Source organism: Bufo bufo, chromosome 6 (assembly GCF_905171765.1).
Source record: "Bufo bufo chromosome 6, aBufBuf1.1, whole genome shotgun sequence".
Lineage (NCBI taxonomy): Eukaryota > Metazoa > Chordata > Amphibia > Anura > Bufonidae > Bufo > Bufo bufo.
The window spans coordinates 354306516-354321746 of NC_053394.1; the positions used below are offsets into that span (position 1 = coordinate 354306516).

The 15231-nt window shown below is 49.9% G+C and overlaps 1 protein-coding gene across 2 annotated transcripts in view; it reads right to left on the reverse strand.

Annotated features, from left to right (window-relative positions):
• The window catches only part of MFSD11 (major facilitator superfamily domain containing 11), a 73894-nt gene that overhangs the window by 47397 nt on the left and 11266 nt on the right, over positions 1–15231 (reverse strand). The gene's annotated exons all lie outside the window — the stretch shown is intronic.

Sequence of the window (15231 nt, forward strand, 5' to 3'; positions counted from 1 at the left end):
GAAAACAGACTTGGCCAAAGAGTCGACCCGTTTGTCAGCGGGATTCGCCAGGCGAGCAACCTGAGGGTCTACCTGAGGAGGAACCGTCCAAGTATTGACAGATTCCTCAGAAAAAGGATAGGGGACGTCAGAGGCCTTGGTAAGATGAAGGCGCCGATCAGGATGACGCCACTCCTTAGCCAGAAGTGCGTCCAGATCCTCGTGATTCGGGAAGACCACAGTGGAACGCCTAGCCCGGCGGAAGGACACCGACTCCAGGGAGGAGGAGGAGGGAACGTCCTGCACATGGAGCGCGTCACGGGCGGCTTTGATGAGGTCCTGAATAGCCGCAGACATCGCCGAGCACCGCTCTGATTCAGAATCAGAAGCGGAGGAGTCCCCAGGAACGGCGGAAGCGGCTGAAGAAGAAATTTCGCCCGACTCAGACCTAACCGGGGAGTGATCCGGGGTAGCTGAGGAAGAATGGGACCCAGCCGAGGCTGTGCGAGGTCGCTTGCCGGACCTCGTACCAGAGCGGGAACGGACATCCCCGGCGGGGGGGTCCCTGCCCGAGGCGGCCGCAATCTGAGCGGGCAGACGGTCCAAGTACTGCGCTAGGGATTGGGAGAGGCTGGCAAGGTTACCTATGGCCTGGGACAGGGTAGCAGCCCATTCCGGAAGGACCGACAAAGAGGGGGCCGCAGGGGCGGACTGGGTGGAAGGCACTGCACGCAGAGAGAGGAAGACTGACCGCATGGGAACTTCCTATTACACACGGAACAGGCGTAATGAGTGGAAATGGCGGCAGGGGGAGTGGGGGCCCGACCAGAAGAAGACATGAGGGCGATGGAGGAGCCTGCAAAGCAAAAAAAAGAGTCAGCCAGAGGCTGCCTACCAGACCCAAGGTGCTGTGTCCCACAGAAGCACGTCCAGAGAGCCGAGTCGCAGGAGCAAGATGCGACAGCTGCAGGCAGGACAGGAGCCGGACAGGAGCCGGTAGTCGAGAAAGACACGCCCCCCCAGCAGCCCGCGCTGGTGCTGGATTGGTAGGAAAAAACGCGGCTCCCAGGGCACCGCCCACAGAGGGGAGGGAGGAGAAAAAAGCCCGGGAAGGCAGAAGGCGGAGACGGAGCTCCGCCCCACGTGACCTGCGGCCTAGGCTGGAGAAAAGCCGGGGCCTCGAGTAGAAAAAATGCTGCCGGAAACGGACGCCCGCGATAACGCCCGGAGGCAGCAGCAGAAGCGGGGACGCAGCGCCGACTCTCTGGGAGTGCGGGGGCCCGGAAGGCCAGGTAGTTAGCCGGAGGAAACCCGTAGGTACGGGAAGGAGCCGAAAGAACAGAGTCGGCCGTCTGAAAGGGCCAGGCCCTAGAAACGAGGGTGCCCCAAGGAAGTTTTCCCCCCGCAAAAAGGATGCCCAGGCAATCGTGCAGTGCCCCCTAGAGCCACCAGCCTCCCTAAACTAAAAAGGGGGACCAGACAAGAGGTGGTTGGTGGTGGAGGTGGTGTGGGTGGGGGTGAGGATGGGGAGTACAGGATACTGCCATACTCACCTTCCGACGTTTTCAGGCGCAGCAATGACCACCCCCTCGGCGGACTCAACACGGGAGCCGTGGGTCCGCCGGATTTCCGCTGCGGAAGCAGATAAGTGGGGACTGGGTGGCTGCCGGGTACCTGAGTATGCGCCCGCAGGGGGGCAACTAAAGTGGAACACGATGGAGCCACCCCTGCGTCCGGAAGAAACCTGTACAAAGAAAGAGAAAAAATAGAATAAAATAAAAAATAAAATTAGCAGGATGACCTGCAAAACAGGTCATGTCTGCCTCCTACGGACACTAGAACTAGACTGGTGTATCTCGGCTCTTGCAGAGGGGTATAGCCCACCTGGGCGGAGCCAACACTTTTTTGTTTCTAGTGTCAGCCTCCTAGTGGCAGCTGGGCATATACCCATGGTGCTGTGTCCCCCAATGCCATGCACGAGAAAAAGTGTTGGCTCCTCCCCGTTGGGCTATACCCTCTCCACAGGCACTAGACAGATCAGTTTGTACCAAAAGCAGTAGGAGAGAGAAGAAAGGCAAGGAACTAACAACTCCCGTACCAGGAAAGATCAAGAGACCAGCCCGGAGAAGCAGAAGTAAAAAACATAGGGTGGGATCTGTGTCCCCCAATGCCTACTACGAGAAAAGGATTTTACGGTGAGTACAAAAAAAATCTAATTTTCTCGTGCATGGCATTGGGGGACATCGCACCATGGGACGTCCCAAAAGCAGTCCCCGAGGGTGGGAAAAGAACAGCCATGCCACCTGTTGGGCATACAGGTGCGGAAGAACCATGGGACCCAACAGGAGAAAGGCACGGAATAGGCAGGAAGCCATATAACCAGGGAGAAACCCCAAGGAAGCCACAGTGAAGACTGCCAGCACCCCAGGACAAATGCCTGGGAGAAAGTCCCAAATGCAAGAACAAGGCAAAGGGGAACACCGAGCTCAGTTGAAGGCTGGAGAGAAAGTAGGACATCACCGCGTATTGGAGCATCTAACATTCTAATTGTCTCAGGCGAAAGCACAGGCAGGCCAGGGGAGAAAGGAAACATGGAATCACTGAAGGCCAAACGAGTGAGGGAAGCCAAAGCAAGGCTCACATGTGAAGGGAGCAGGTCTCCCCTCACCGCAAAGCAGGTGAAGAAGTTAAGCGCCCTATTGAAAGGAGAAAATCCCAAAGGCGCTAAGGGAAACCGCCAACCCTTGGAAGGGGAGGGGGTTGAAAGTAAAAGCCAGGAAAAGAGAAAAGATAAGACCTGCATCCCCCAAACCAGGAGACGAGGAACGAGCCTCTGTAAACAAAATATCGCTGAGAAGCGCAAGACCGGAGAAACTCTGGCCAAACGAAGTATCAGGGAAAAAAGGGGACCAGATGCAGGCCCCGGAAAACTCAGCAGGGACACACTGGAGTGAGGGAAGCCAGAAGGCGCTAAGGGAAACCGCCACCCCTGAAAAGGAAGGGGTTGTAAGTAAAGGCCAGGAAAAAAGAAGATAAGATAAGACCTGCATCCCAAAATCAGGAGACGAGGAACGAGCCTCTGAAAACAAAATATCGCTGAGAAGCGCAAGACCGGAGAAACTCCGGCCAAATGAAGTATCAGGGAGATGCAGGCCCAGGAAATCTCAGCAGGGACACACTGGACTGAGGGACATGGGAGGAGAAGGGGAGTACTCCCAACAATCTAAGGAGGAAGGTTCTACAAACAGGAGAAAGTCCCTCCCAAAGGAGACCATAAGGTGGAAATGCACTAAACCACTCAACACCAGGTACTTGACGTGGGAGGATGGGAAGATAGACACGAATCCAGAGAGGTCCACAAGGCTATTGGAACCCACAAGGGGACACATCAACCCAGGCCCCTCCCAAACAACGATTATCATACAGAATCTGTGTGGTCAAATGAACGGGGACGAGGAATCCAGAAAGGAGTACCCGCTATGGGCTCACAAGGAACTGAACCACCAGAGGACAGCAAAAAACAGAATATCCAAGAAAAAATGAAAAGAACCACCATAGGGGAAGGAATTGGCCATGGACAACTAGCCATTCTAAGAATAGTGTATAGCAATCCGCATACATTGTCCCGGGGGAGGGCAAGTACAGCGGCTTGGGTTGTACCACTAAAACAACAGACACCCATATGCATAAGGAATGGCGAAGTCGCTATAAAAGAAGCGGGAGTGACTACACGAAATGTAGAAACCAGCTGCGACCGACATACAGAAGACTCCCCGGGGGAGAGAGTACCTGACAGGCGCAGACAATAGCAAGGTCCCAGGGGACTGCCCTCTGTTAGATAGTACAACTAAGCAGAGAATATAAGGGAACACCCGGACCCAGAAGGAACTACGGAACCCTGTCCGATGCCAGAGCAATCAGCAGAAAATTCACCCACCAGGCAGGTGTGTGGCGCTCAGTAGTTCTGTCCCTGACTCATCAGGGAGGACGTCCAGCAAGGATAATGTCGCTGACCCCAGAAGGATTCCGTGTGGTGGAGGACATCCAGTGATGGCCGAAAACTGCTGCAGCGGCCGGTGCTCACCAAGCTACGTACCCCAACACGGAGAAGATCCAGTGGAGATCACTGTACTCCACCAGGAATGGTCTGCTCTGTAATAAAAAACAACGCGGGTACTCCTTTATAATATAGGGAACGCGGAGTGCAGCAGACAGCAGTATTTTATATGGATGGCCATAGCAACCCTAGCACAAAAGCCAACAACCACCTGGCCATGGTGTAGGGAGCGTGGTTGTATGTGGACCACCCACCAGATCAGCCATATACTGGGTACACCAGAAGTAGCACTAGACCAACAAGGTGGAGGTGGGGGTTGGGCTGGCCCACCCCTGCCAAATATGGTTACCATGTACATGCTGAACCAGGATGGCCTGTTGTGGACAGTGCCTTGAGAAAGTACAAGGAGAACATAGAGCACTACAGTAACGGAGTGGCAGATGTATGGAAGAACCAAAAAGGGAAGTAACCAACATCCGCAGCACAGATTAGAGCCCGGGGAAGGAAGCACCCAGTAATACAGAAACTGTATGGGTCACAGATTGCACCATAGGGCCCAGCACGTGGGTACTAAAAAAATACACGACTAAAACCGAGGTAAAGTGGCTGCATGAAACAAAGCCACAGCATCCGGGAATGCGACCGCATTTGGAGGGTACAGGTCCTCAACCTGTAAAGTAGAAATACGGCCGTGTAGTGTAGAGATACGACCAGACAGGTGCAATGGTACAGCATCTGGAGATGGTAGAGGTACTAGATTTAAGATTAGAGCGATGTGGCCGCCTGGTGCACCCTAGGACCAGAGAAGTGCAACGGCTGCCGCGATAGCAATGGTACCTAAATTCCACTCGGGAAGGGCCGCACGGTACCACAAAGAACGACAGGTGCACACCACAATTAAGTAAGTGCAATGGCAACTGAAGGAGGCCCTCTATTTCACCCGAAAAGAGGGAAACAGGGCCACATAGCACACCATAGAGCCAGACAGGTGTAACGGCTGCAGCATCAGAGACTGTGCAGGAACTCTACCTAAGAAGGGAGTAAGATGGCTGTTTGGTGCACACTATGAAGAGGTAGGTGCAGTGGCCACGGCAATACAAGGTGCCCTCAATATCTCGTCCGGTAAGGGAGAAATAGTGCCGCAAGGTACACCATAAGGCCAGACAGGAGCAACAGCAACAGCCTCTGGAGATAGTGAAGGTACTCTACCATGAAGGGACCAAGGTGGCAGCCTGGTGCCCACTAGAACCAAACAGAGGCAATTGTTACAGCAATTGAGAGTGGCCTCTATATCTCGCCGAAAAGGAGAAAATTAGTGCCGCACGGGACACAATAGAGCCCGCCAGGGATATTGGATACAGCATCAGGAGATGGTGTAGGTACTCTACCCATGAAGGGAGCAAGGTGGCTGGAAACAGACAGGTACAATTGCTACGGAAATTGAAGGTGGCCTGTATATCTCGCCCGGTAGGGGGAAATAGTGCCGCATGGAACACCATAGAGCCAGCCAGGAGTAATGGCTACAGCATCTGGAGTAGGTGTAGGAACTACCTATGGAAGTAACAAGGCGGCTGGAAACAGACAGATGTAATCGCCACGGCAATAGAAGCCGGCCTGTATCCTCTGGTACAGGCACTACAAAAGAACCCTTAGAGGCCGAGAAGGGTTACCAACCCTACAAGAGGCGTTTGCCTGAATTATCAGCTTGCCCAGAACATAGCCCCTGGATCGGGGAACCAGGAAGGTCTGTCGTGTACAGCCTACGAGGGCGCACGTACCAGAGACACCGTGTAGGTGTCCCAGTTGCTAAACACGGTGACGGCTGCCTTACCTGTGCAGGCAGGAGCGCGCCATCCGAAAGTCCACTAGAGGGGCACCAAACCTGGGTAGGGTAGGTTCCACCGTGCACGTTTGTCTTGACCACACAGAGGGATTCTACATGGTGGAAGACCGCCTGATGCTCTGTTCCGAGGGAATCGGTGCAGAGGTGTCCCCAGAGGCAATTGACAGAGAAGGCCGAGGAGGGGTGGAAGCTAGTTGAGACCACCCGAGGAAGGTCCGTGGGCTACTCCTTGCGTGACCCTGCATCTGAGCGTGAGCGTGGCCCATCTGCAGGGAGGACCCTGGGGGGGGGGGGGGGGGGGGGGTTGAGCGCTCCAGCGACTCCGCCAGGGATTGGGCGAGTCAGGCAAGGTTCCCATGGTTCGACAGGGAGGGAGTCCATTCAGGGGGGACCTACACACAAAATGGTGGGAGGGGGACAAGGCGACCACATGGAAACCTCCGTAGACAACGGACTCACGTGAAATACGTGGTGATCCGATAGGGAGGCAGGGAGAGGAGGCCCTCACAGAGCAGCAGGGCTGTCTTATCTGTCCCCGGATGCCACGTTCCCAAGAGGTGCTGCAGCAGCTATAGAACAGGTGCAGGGCTGCAGGAGAATGCGGAAATTGAGAGGGGAGGGGGAAGGAGCCTGCAGAGCAAATCAGCCAGAGGCTGCCTACCAGACCCCAGGAGCTGTGCAGCGCGCCCCATGCAGGAGAGCAGAAGATGGCGACCCAGTGAGAGAAGGAGCCGACAGCCGGAGGAAGAACTGCCCCTCTGAGAAGAGCAAGGAACCTGGAGCTGGAATGGGCAGGCAGGAGAGGCCCCAAGTACCTGAGTACGCGCCCGCAGGGGGGCAACTAAAGTGGAACACGATGGAGCCACCCCTGCAGCAGGCTGGAAGCGGCAGAGATGAGAAAAAAAAAAAAAAAGATTGAAGAAAGAAAAGAAAAAAATAAAGTAGCAGGATGACGTGCACAAAAAGCAGGTCAGGTCTGCCTCCTATGGACACTAGAACAAGACTGATCTGCCTAGTGTCTGTGGAGAGGGTATAGCCCAACGGGGAGGAGCCAACACTTTTTTATGTCTAGTGTCGCCTCCTAGTGGTAGTTGGACATATACCCATGGTGCTGTGTCCCCCAATGCCACGCACGAGAAAAAGCATGTTCAATTCTTGCCTGCAATTGCGGATAAGAATAGGCATTTCTATCATAGTGTCGGCCATGTGTGGTCTGCAAATTGCGGAACGCACACAGCCCGGTATCCTCGAGCAAGGCTCTGTACACACTGGCGTCATGACTCAAGAGCCATAAAGGTGATGATGAATACAGTATGATCTGGTTTGCATTGGTTTCTCTCAATGAGTCTGTTAGGTTTCCATTTATTTTACTGGATAGAATAGGGAAGCATGTGGCCAATAAGCAAAGGAAATGAAGTAATGGAAGTGTGAACCGAGGCCGAAACAATATGAAGAAGATGATTGACATTTACACACTATTAAAAAAGAGATCGTATTGATTAGTTTTAGGTTTTTTTTCCCAAAGGGGGTCATCCCATCAGAATAAACCCTTTCCATACATCCTGTCATCTTAGAAGAGGGTCCTCGCCTACGTGGGTGGCCATTTATTTCAGTCAGCCATTCATCCACATGCACCGACTTGTAAAACTACATCTGTCTGGCTGGCCATAGCTTCCCCTGACAAAAAGCAGCCATTTAACAATGGCGTCAGGACCTGAAGCGATCAACTAATACCCGCGACGGCTAACAATTTAAATAGTGTTTTCCATGATTGTATGAACCCTATGATATAGGTCAGAAAACAACCGGATCTCAGACTGATAGTGATACAATCAGTGCCTGATGTGACTGAGAGTAACAGAATTTATTAAAGGGGTTTTATGGGAATTTACTACCAATGATCTATTATTCGGATAGGTCATCAATATCAGATTGGCAGGAAGCCGCATCCGGACACTTTCAGGTCTGCTCTCCAGTCTATTTTGGTAAATACATCTTCTATTTACAACTCTGCATTGCACCGTTCCTCTGTTATTCCTCCTAGATTTATATTAATAAATTGATAACTGGGTGTTACCAAGTCAGGATTGAGTCCCTACAGAGTTCAACATGGTCTAATCAGTGTAAGGCCTATTGCACACGGACGTTTTTTTTCCCCGTTTACTGGACTTTTTTGCGGTCCGTATACGGAACCATTCATTTCAATGGGTCTGCAAAAAAACGGAATGTACTCCGTATGCATTCCGTTTCCGTATTTCCGTTTTTCCGTTTTAACATAGAACATGTCCTATCATTGCCCGCAAATCACAGTCCGTGGCTCCATTCAAGTCAATGGGTCCGCAAAAAAACGGAACACATACGGAAATGCATCTATTGAAAACCATCTATTGAAAATGTTATGCCCAGCCCAATTTTATCTATGTAATTACTGTATACTGTATATGCCATACGGAAAAACGGAATGGAAAAACGGAACAGAAACGGAAACACAACGGAAACAAAAAACGGAACAACGGATCCGTGAAAAACGGATCGCAAAACACTGAAAAAGCCATACGGTCGTGTGCAATAGGCCTAACAACGTCAAACAGTTTAGGGACACACCCCTTTGAGAAAGGAAATGGTAAGACTCAGTTGGCAATTTATAAAAAAAAAAAAAAATAGTGATAACAGAAGAACTGCACAACATAGAGTTCTGGTAAAAGATTTTTATTTATGGATAAAATAAGTATTTATTAAAACAGACACGTCGGGAGACAGGTTTTCTTTATAGGGAACCTGTCACCTGGATTTTGTGTATAGAGCTGAGGACATGGGCTGCTAGATCCGCAATACCCAGCGTGCTTTTATTGTGTAAAAAAAAAACGATTTAATACATATGCAAATTAGCATAAAAGAGTCATATCTTACTTGTGTGACCAGAGAAGAGTCATATTTTCAAGCTCTGACTCATCTCAGGTTAATTTGCATATGTAGCAAATCGTTTTTTTTACACAATAAAAGCACACAGAGCTATGGGGAGTGGGTATTGCGGATGTGCTAGCGGCCATCTAGCAGCCCATGTCCTCAGCTCTATACACAAAATCCTGGTGACAGGTTCCTTTTAAAGGATTTGTCCAGGATTTTTTTTATTATTATTTAAATTGCTCCTTTGCCCAGCAGGACCTGTGAAGAGATCTGTGCTTACCTCCTCCCCTCTGCTCCTTTCAGGCTCAGTGGCTCCCGAGCTGTGTTCACTGAACTTCTGGTCCCCATACATAAAACACCTGCATGGACGGGGTCACATTTGCCAATCACTGCTGGGGCTAGTCACTGGCTGCAGTGGCGCACGTGACCCTGTCCGGGCAGAAGTGCAGTGAACACAGCCCTGGAGCTTCAGCGCTGAAACCAAGCAGCGGGGAACAGATAAGAGTATTACACTCACCGGTAATCCGGTTTCCTGGAAGTCTCCATGACACCAAGTCCTGAGATTGACTTCCTTCTGATTGGACAGGAAAAACACAGAGAGGTTAAAACCCCCACCCCCTCCTCACATCACCAGTGTATTTTAACGAAGAACCCCAGGATGAAAGGATAATAGCTAATAGCAGAAAAAAAGGGTGGGATATATGTGGTGTCATGGAGACTTCCAGGAAACCGGATTACCGGTGAGTGTAATACTCTTTTCCCCAGTCGTCTCCATGACACCAAGTCCTGAGACAATATCAAAGATACAATTAGGGGGGGACAACTGCCGACAGGACCTTACGTCCAAATCTTAGGTCGTCATTAGCAGCTACATCTAGTCTGTAGTGCTTAGTGAAAGTATGAACTCTTTTCCATGTTGCTGCCCTGCAAATCTGTTGTAAGGAGGCTGAGGCTTTTTCCGCCCAGGAGGCAGCCATGCCTCTCGTAGAATGTGCTTTTAGGGAAGCAGGGACGTCTTTTCCCTGAGCTTTATATGCTTCGGAGATTGCCATCTTAATCCATCTGGAGATGGAACTTTTTGCCGCTTTCTTCCCTTTGTTAGGACCTGAAAATTGGACAAACAGATTTTTGTCTTTTCTCCAAAGGCTGGTAGCTTCCAGGTACTTTAAGACCGCTCTCCGGACATCTAATGTGTGGTAAGTGATTTCTTGATCGTTTTTCGGATCGTCACAGAACGAGGGGAGAACAATGTCCTGAGACCTATGGAAGGTCGAGACTACCTTGGGGAGGAAAGTCGGATCTAATTTGAAAATTAATTTGTCCTCAAATATTGCAAGGAATGGTTCTTGGATGGACAAGGCCTGCAGCTCACAGACCCTTCTGGCTGAGGTTATTGCCACCAGAAAAATCGTTTTAATGGTAAGCCATCTGATGTGGATAGAGTCCAGAGGTTCGAATGGATCGGAGGTTAGACCCCCTAGTACTGTATTAAGGTTCCATGGTGGCACCATGTTTCTAATTGTAGGTCTGATCCTATCTGCCGCCTTAAGGAATCTGGATATCCAGGGATGTTCCGTTAGCTTGGTATTATATAGTGCTCCTAAAGCCGATACCTGGACCCTAAGGGTATTGGGGGATAGACCTAAATCTAGCCCTTCTTGAAGAAAATCCAGGATTAGTGAGATGTTGGCTCTAAACTGGTTGAAGGAGGTCCCAGACCAATCAGCAAATTTCTTCCATATTTTTTGGTACTTGTCGTTGGTACTCTGTTTCCTGCTAAGGAGTAAGGTGTTCACTACTTTTTTTGATAGACCAAAGTTTAATAAGTTGGATTCTTCAGAATCCAGGCTGTTAACTTTAGTATTTTCAGGTCTGGGTGAGAAATAGGTCCCTGACTTAGAAGGTCCGGCCTTTGAGGTAGAAGGAGAGGAGCTTCCACGCTGAGGGCTTTCAAGAGGGAGAACCAACTTCTCTTGGGCCAGAAGGGGGTTATCAGGATTAGTGTACACTTTTCTTTTAGGAACTTCTGTAACACTCTGGGGATAAGCGGAAATGGGGGGAAGGCGTAGACTAAGTTTGTTGTCCAACTCTGGTTGAGGGCGTCTACTGCCCGAGGATGATCCCTGGGGTTGAGGGAGAAGAACTGGTTTAGCTGATGATTTCTCCTGGATGCAAACAGGTCTATCGTCGGCCTGCCCCATTTCTTCGTGATTAAATGGAAGGCTTCTGGGGCTAACATCCATTCCCCTGGGTCTAGTCTGTGCCGGCTTAGGTAATCGGCCTGAATGTTTAAAACTCCCTTCAAATGAACCGCTGAAAGAGATTGAATGTTGCCTTCTGCCCAGGAAAAGATTTTGTTTGCCAGGTTCTGTAGCGGGCGATGCCTTGTGCCTCCCTGGTGTTGGATAAAGGCCACGGCTGTAGCGTTGTCCGAGTAGACTAGGACGTGACGACCCTTTGCCAGCTGACTTGTGTGTTTCAGTGCTTCCCACACTGCCCTCAGCTCCTTGAAATTTGAGGATTGCTGGCTCACGTAATTCCCCCATGTTCCCTGGTAGGAGTTCCCCTGGACGACCGCTCCCCACCCGTGGAGGCTGGCATCTGTTGTGATGACTAGAGGGAGATCTTGTGCCCAGAAAATCCCGTTTTCTAGGTTCGAATTGCTGAGCCACCAAGTTAGTGATTTTTTGGTCTCTGCATCTAAGAATATTTTCCTCTCTAGGGTTAATTGCGATCTGTTCCATTTGTCTAAGATGAATTTCTGGAGTGGTCTTAGATGGAACTGTGCCCAGGCAACTGCTGGAATGCAAGCGGACAGACTCCCTAGTACCTTCATGGCCTGTCTTATTGAACAGAATTTCTCCTTCTTGAACTTCCTCAAAGCTGTCTGAAGTTTTACTATCTTTTGAGGTGGTAGAAAGGATCTTTGGGAGACTGTGTCTAGAGTAATGCCCAGAAAAACTTTCCGTTTGGATGGGATTAAATCCGATTTTTTCCAATTGATGAGCCAACCTAGGCTCTGTAGATGATCCAGGACTAACCCGAGATGGATTCCCATGGTCTCTATGTTGTCCGCCACTACCAGTAGGTCGTCCAGATAGGGGATCACACAAATTGCCTTTTCTCTCAAGGTTGTCAAGGCTTCCGCCATTATTTTGGTAAAAACCCTTGGGGCAGAAGAGATCCCGAAGGGGAGACACCTGAACTGGAAATGCTGAATGTTTCCCTCCAATTCTATTGCGAACCTTAGGAATTCCCTTGATGACCTGTGAATTGGGACGTGATAATAGGCGTCGCTTAAATCTATTGTGGCCATCACTGCATCCTTTTTTAAGAGTTTCACTGCTGACTTCAGGGTCTCCATTTTGAATTTTTGATATCTTACGTATTTGTTTAGATGTTTCAGATTTATAATTACCCTGGATTTCCCGTTTGGTTTCTTTATAATGAAGAGGCGGGAATAGAATCCCAGTCCTGTCTGATTTTTCGGGACGGGCTCTATGGCGTCCAAGGTTAATAGGTTTTTTATGTCGTTTTTTAAGGTCGCAGTTTGAGATGGGGGAAGGGTAGTGATCACATATTTCTGTGGAGGGGAAGAGAGAAGATCTATCAGATAACCCTCTTGTATAATACTTAAGATCCACCGGCTGTTTGTTACATGCTCCCAAGATCTTAGAAAGGAGCCGAGTCTTCCCCCCACTGGTATGGCGTCATTGTTTGTTGTTGGATGAGGAGGCTTCGGCCCGATTTGGGTTGAAGAGGAAGCTTCTCCCCCTGCCTCCCTTCGCATAGCTCCACCTCCCAGTCTTCCCTTTATCTTTTTTATTTTCGGGTTGAAAAAATCGGTCACGAAAGGGCTGCCTTTTTTGTTTATATCTTTCCTCTGGAAACCCTCTTTTTTTATTTGTCGCGTTGTCTAGGATTTTATCTAGATCTTCTCCGAAAACGTACTGACCGTGGAAGGGGAGTGCGATTAATTTATTTTTAGATGTGATATCTCCTGACCACGCTTTAAGCCATAGTGCCCTTCTCGCTGTATTTGAGAGAACAGCTGTACGGGCGGACAGTTTAACTGATTCAGCAGCTGCGTCTGCTAGAAAGGAGGTTGCCATCTTTAATAGAGGCAAGCTCTCTAGAATTTGATCCCGTGGTGTCTTATTGACCAGATGTATCTCTAGCTGGTCTAGCCAAAGGTTCAGTGTTCTGGCCACACATGTGGAGGCAACGCCCGGTTTGAGAAGGGCCGCCGTAGTCTCCCAGGTCTTTCGCAAGAGACTTTCCGCTTTCCTGTCTAGAGGATCTTTCAATTGTGCTGAGTCTTCAAACGGTAGGGCCGTATGTTTTGCTACCTTGGCCACTGGCGCGTCTACTTTGGGAATGGTCTCCCAATCCGTACAGTCCTCTTGGCTAAAGGGGTAGCGCCTCTTAATTCCTCTTGGGATAAAGGATCCTTTATCCGGTTTTTCCCATTCAGACCTAATTAATTTTTGGACACTATCAGGGACTGGAAAAACGGCCTTCTTCCTTTCACCTAGACCCCCAAAAATTTCTTGCTGGGTAGACCTAGGGGTTTTAGGCATCTCCATCTGAATGGTGGCCCTGATGGCCCTGATAAGTTCATCAATATCTTCAGGATTGAACAGGAAGCGCTTATATTCGCCCTCTTCATCTGAAGATGCCGGGTGTTTTTGGACAGATTCGGAGTCTGAGACCGCCAGCCCCTCAGAGTCGGAATCCAGGATAAGTGATTTAACACTACGGGCGTCCTGAGTGGGGGGAACTTTGGGAGGAGTAGGTTCTCTGGTAGTTAAGGCTAGCTGAACCTCTTCTTTTACCACTTTTCTAATGTCTTCAATTAGACTAGAAGACTCAGACTTGATGACACTGGCAGTACATTCTTTACACAGGGGCTTGGATCCAGTGTTAGACAATCTTTTGCAGCAAATACCACATTTTCTAGTTTTTTTGGCTGCAGAAGCCGAATCCTTTTCTCCTGTCCCAGGGTTTGATGCAGGCTCGGTTCCAGAGCCCGGCGTGAGGGGGGTGCTCATCTTGACTCCCGACCGCTTCAGAGATGCTTCACCAAAATATGTGAGCCGCGCTATGCAGGGCGCCGTTACACAGGTCCTGAGCGTTTTTATAGTGTCTCCATGTGCTTCTCATGCTGCAGGACCTGTGGCGCATGTTGATGACGTCAGCGCGCTTAGCTCCGCCCCCGGCGTCTGACGTCATCCGCCTGCCGGCCGGAAGGGACACATCACAGTGCCGATCCGCCGTGTTCCTCCTTCCCTCTGCATCAAGCCCTCCGGGACCGCCGCAGAGGGAATCTTCGCAGGGGCACTACCTATGTGCCCGAGCCCAGGCCTAACCAAACGGAGGAGGGAGAGCTGCACTGCAGATCCGACCTCGGCCCAGATGAAAAAAAAAAAAAAACTCCAGGTGAGCCCAAACGAGCTCCGTGCACCTCTCCTGCTTCCTATCCTGATGGGACAGGAAAAACACTGGTGATGTGAGGAGGGGGTGGGGGTTTTAACCTCTCTGTGTTTTTCCTGTCCAATCAGAAGGAAGTCAATCTCAGGACTTGGTGTCATGGAGACGACTGGGGAAAAGTATAGTTCCCTTTACAGGTCCCACTGGGTCGGGAGGGACATTTAAAACAAAAATCGTGGTCAACCTAACTGTGCAAAAGCTGTATGGCACGCTGTAATTCTGACAATTCACATCCTAAAATCCACATAGGTTTTCTGTGGATTTTTAGAGACGTGTATAAGCAAATATTCATTCTGCAACATGTGAGCAAATGACACACAACTTGAGGCTTTCAAGTTTTTGTGAAACTGCAACTCCCAGCCTGTGGTTGTCAGAGCATGCTGGGAATTGTAGTTCTGCAACAGCTGGTGAGCCACAGTTTTGAAACCATTGCCCAGCTGCACTGCCTTCAGTAACTCTGGGACTTATGGAAGCAGTGTAGCTTGTTCTGCAAGGCCGTTTGCATAGCTCCCACTAAGGGCTCATGCACATGAACGTATTTTCTTTCAGTGTCCGCTGTTTTGTTTTTTTTGCGGACCGTATGCGGAACCATTCATTTCAATGGGTCTGCAAAAAAAACTGAAGTTACTCATTGTGCATTCCATTTCTGTATGTTCGTACGTCTGTTCCGCAAAATAATAGACCATCTCCTATTATAGTCCGTATTACGGAAAAGGATAGTACTGTTCTATTAGGGGCCAGCTGTTCCGTTCCGCAAAATACGGAATACACATGGATTTTTGCATCTGTATTTTTTGCAGATTGCAAAACTTATACGATCGTGTGCATGAGCCCTAACTACAATGGGAGATATGCAAACAATGAAGCGCTGGGCCCACTCAGCTGTTTCCATAAGCCCAGCCACCTAGGGCCAGAGCGTACTCCCGTCTCACCATGCTAACGGCGAGATGAGACC